Source organism: Morone saxatilis, unplaced genomic scaffold (genome assembly GCF_004916995.1).
Source record: "Morone saxatilis isolate NCDOM2014 unplaced genomic scaffold, NCSU_SB_2.0 Contig12, whole genome shotgun sequence".
In the NCBI taxonomy this organism is placed as follows: domain Eukaryota; kingdom Metazoa; phylum Chordata; class Actinopteri; family Moronidae; genus Morone; species Morone saxatilis.
Genome location: NW_023339674.1, coordinates 26,306,416 through 26,309,890, shown reverse-complemented (window position 1 = coordinate 26,309,890; position 3,475 = coordinate 26,306,416).

Here is a 3,475-nt window from a genome sequence, read left to right as displayed (position 1 = left end):
CCATAGCTGCCAGTAGTTCCTCATCAGCTGATTGGTCAGAACCCCTTTGGTTAGACACAAGCGCATAGCTTGAAGACTTGCAAGATAGATTCTCGAGTGATCTCACGATCTTACAAGGTTAGTTTTTTTTTACAGACATTACAAACATGATTGATTTGACAATTATTTGAGCTATCACTGCTTTGGTTAAGGTTTGGTCTAGGCACAAAAACGACTTGGCTTAGTTTAGGGAAAGATCAGGATTTGGGTTTAAATAACGACTTCATTAAGGTTAAGGAACCTTTATTGTCACAGTTAAGAGAAGAACTTGGTTAAGGTTAGCGAGAGGCCGTTGGGTTGGGGTTAGGGTCGACTTTGCCAAAAGTTTGTGGCTGTACAACAATATCATACTACTCCCTCTTTTGCTCCCCACATACAAGTGAGGACAAAGGTCAGGTCAATTTACAGATTATTGGAGGATAGCATGGAAACCTTTGTATTTGTCAACCATTTGGTTCATTTCATTGACAAATCACTTTTTGTAACACAATCTTCACTTTCCCTTGAAAATACTACAACAGTAATTGAATTATAACTAACTATAATGGTGAAATGTGTTTTAACAGGAATTAGTACAGTGTGTAAGCCCCTTCTTCTGCTACTATCACCTTGAACCAAGTGACCTCCTGCTTTGCGGCCTGTGTGCCAGAGCTTGGGTGCATACATGTGTGATGTGTGTGACTGACCACAAAGAATTACTTCCTCAGTGCTGTTGTTCTAGTTCTAGTTTAAAAACAATCTGTGGGCTGTTCACATATTCACAGTACTTTCATTAAACTCAGGACTGCGGATTCAGCAGACTGGTCACTGGTCCTTTAATGTACTATGCTTATAATTGCATTTATTTTATAAAGTGCATTGCAGCATTAGTGTTCCAATGAGGGAGTAGTTTTGCTTATAGACAGCATTCTATTCTAAGTCATATCCATAAAATAGGTGTGTAGTGTATGACCACTATACTTTATCCAACCTGTCATGTTCAGCTTTCTCACCATTAGGATAAGAGCTTGAGCCAGCTTCCACTTTTAACACATTCATTGTCTTGCCTGTACACATGACTAGAAGAGACACATACATTAAACCAGACTTACTTGATGTTAGTGTTGCCAACCTCCTAAGTGTGAACTGCTGCAAATGACTGCTTTAAATGACTTTTGGTAGCCACTCTATCAACTCAGCTTGTTTTCTGTCCTCAGTATCATGAGAAGATGCTATGCATGCTAATGAAACTGAGAATGTGTGTTTTCCTATAAAATGTGAATTTAACCACAGTATTGTTGCAGTATATTGCACCAGCAGCTGATCATTATCAACACATATCTAGTGTTAGCACCAAAAGAGTACACATACAGTATAAATAATAAATACTGACAACACACTTTACCGAATCTTATTATTTATTTATGTATTCATTATTTCTATTTTTAAATTATTTATTAATTTATGATTACTGATAAAAACTACAGTTCCTAGTGCTTTTAGGAAATTAAAAGGCCTTTTTGTAAAAAATTAAGCTACATATTTGTGCCATTATAAGTTGTTCTCAGTGGAAACTCAGAAATCAGAAAGTATTGAGGTTTTTATCTTTTCATAGTCAAATATAGAATAACCTCAGCCTTTGTGCAGTTGATTATGAATATGATTATTATTAGCAATAAATGTATACATTAACCCTGAAAAAGGATTAGCTTATAAACTACATTGTTGTCAGTGTGTAAGTGTCCAAAAAGCAACGTGCAGGAAGTAGCCAAGATGTCCCCCTATAGTGAGCATGAAGTTACCACTGTATGATATGATGAACTAACTCTTTCAAGGATTTAAGGTCCTCAGTGTTCGTCGACTACAGGCGCTCTGTGTTGTCAGAGTTGCTCTAGGCCAGCCTATTGCATGAGAAAGTTTTGGTGGGTGAAGATATCATAAAAGCAGCTTGTTTTAAAGAATAACTGTGGCTGAACAGAGAGCAGAAAACAACAGCTGTTCCCTTTAGCCGTGGGGCTGGTGGGAACATTCTGCTCATCAATTATTCAAAGTGTTGAAGGGAGTAGTATGAAACGGCTCCGACTGATGGAAGACATTTTCAGTAACTCACTGATGCGTCATGCCCTCATCTCGTGGATCCACAACGGACTGCAACTTTAAATGTTTGGCCTGGTTCGTCAGATCTGTACTGTTTTACTGGATGCAACAGGAGAAGGCCTTTCCCTGTGAGGTAGCCAAGGCCTGCAGGGATGTAATCCATGATGTAATGAGGCCTCCTCCCTGCAGCTGATTATTACAGTACAGCGTTAGTACAGTTGTTGACAGATAAAGAGACTAATTTTTAACTAATCTAATCAAATTTTTAACTAAGTAAAGACTGCATATGGACGTGGTGGGCTGGATAGATGGCCCAAACAAACGCATTACCTTAACTCAAGAGACAACAAGAGTAAACTATTTCTTTTTTTGTGGCTAAACCTAACCAGAGTGCAACAATTTTACAACGTTAACCACAAGAGCTTTTCTTTTAAAGTCTAACTGCACATTGTATTTTATCATTGTGAACTGACTGGAAGTTGTGTATGTTACATTTTATTCTTGCTAACTTGCTAACCCTGCTTTGCCAGATATTACATTACAGAGTCATATTTGAAGAGGACCACCACTGACCAAGCAGCAGTATTTGACGAGTTGTGAGTGAGAACGTGTTGGATGAGACAACAGAAATTAATCCCATGTCAGCGCATTAAGAACTATCTGGAGTCAGGACGTGGTTATCCTAGTTTAGCATAAATATACGAAACAGGGGAAAAGAACTAGCCTGGCTCTCTGAATTTAAAAAATACACCCACCAAAACCTCTGAAGTTTACTGATTAATGTGTGCTATCTGTTTGAAATGTAAAAAAAAAGATTCTGGCTTGTGGGGAGCTGTAGCTCATATATATTTTTATTCAAAGGTTAATTTGTCAGGCTTGTGTCTGGGATTATAGTCTCTTCTGTGTCTTCTACTTCCTCTGTTCTTCTACTTGTGACTGGTGCTATGCTTGGACAATCAGCCAACACTATCAGTTTCACATTGACTTGCTGTCAAGGCAGCCTGCAATTATGAGACGTAACATGAGAGAATCAATGATCAGCGCTGTGACAAGAAACCAAAATACACATTGATTAAACAAATGCTGTGTCTAGACTCATATTGACTGAAAAAGTACATTTTTGAGTTTGCTCTGGATATTCATCATGTGAGCTGCCTGTTGGGATCTGTACAGACTGGATTTGTGTAGTAGTTTTAGTAGCGTAGCTAAAAATATAACCTTACTACAGCCTCTAACTAGACTACAGTAAGAGGATTAACTGGAGACGGTGACTTGTGGGAAGATCAGAGAACATCTGATTGTGTGTGTGTGTGTGTGTGTGTGTGTGTGTGTGAATCTTTGTCCTGCATCCTTTACATGC